Consider the following 1,258-nt stretch of genomic DNA (forward strand, 5'->3'; position numbering starts at 1 on the left):
AGGATCACCACGAGTTTGAGGCCACCCTGAAACTATGTAGTGAGTTCCAGGTCAGCCTGGACTACAGTGAGACCCTACCTTAAAGAACCAAAAAAAGAAAAAAAAAAAAAAGGGACGTATGAACATCATTAGGATTGATTAAAAACTATGGGATCTTGGGCTGGAGAGATGGCTTAGCTGTTAACCGCTTGCCTGTGAAGCCTAAGGACCCCGGTTCGAGGCTCGGTTCCCCAGGTCCCACGTTAGCCAGATGCACAAGGGGGCGCAGGCATCTGGAGTTCGTTTGCAGAGGCTGGAAGCCCTGGCGCGCCCATTCTCTCTCTCTCCCTCTATCTGTCTTTCTCTCTGTGTCTGTCACTCTCAAATAAATAAATAAATAAAAATTAAAAAAAAAAAACAAACTATGGGATCTTTAAGAGATGGATTGAATGCATTGCAGTTTACATCATCTATAGTTATCAGTTTATGGGGGCCGGGGACAGAATGTGGTGATTTGATTCAGGTGTCCCCCATAAACTTAGGTGTTCTGAATGCCAGGTTCCCAGCTGATGGAGATTTGGGACTTAACGCCTCCAGGAGGCAGTGTATTATTGGAGGTGGTGCTCCCCCTTACTAGTGTTTGGCACACTCTCCTGCTACTATTGTCCACCTTGTGTTGGCCAGAGGGTGATGTCCACCCTCTGCTCATGCCATTGTTTTTCCCTGCCATCATGGAGCTTCCCCCTCGAGCCTGTAAACTAAAATAAACCTCTTTTTTTTCCCCCCACAAGCTGCTCTTGGTTGGGTGATGTCTACCAGCAACGAGAACCTGACTTCAACAGAGGGTAATCTCTCTTATTTTATTTTTTTTTTTTTTGCTCATTTTTATTTATTTATTTGACAGCAACAGAGAGAGAGAGAAAATGGGCACGCCAGGGCTTCCAGCCACTGCAAACGAACTCCAGACGTGTGCGCCCCCTTGTGCATCTGGCTAACGTGGGTCCTGGGGAATCGAGCCTCGAACCACGGTCCTTAAGGCTTCACAGACAAGCACTTAACTGCTAAGCCATCTCTCCAACCCAATCTCTCTTATTTTAGAGATGAAAAAAAATCTGAGGATCAAAGTGAGGAAGGGAGTTTCTGTAGGTTACACAGCAAGTGAGTAGCAAAGACAGGACAAGATGAAAACACTGCTGTCCTCAGAGAGACCATGGAACTAACTACCCATACTCTGTGCTCTAGGTTGAGAGGTATGGTGGAGGTCAAAGGGTAGAGGAGG

This window comes from Jaculus jaculus, chromosome 1 (assembly GCF_020740685.1).
Source record: "Jaculus jaculus isolate mJacJac1 chromosome 1, mJacJac1.mat.Y.cur, whole genome shotgun sequence".
NCBI lineage: Eukaryota > Metazoa > Chordata > Mammalia > Rodentia > Dipodidae > Jaculus > Jaculus jaculus.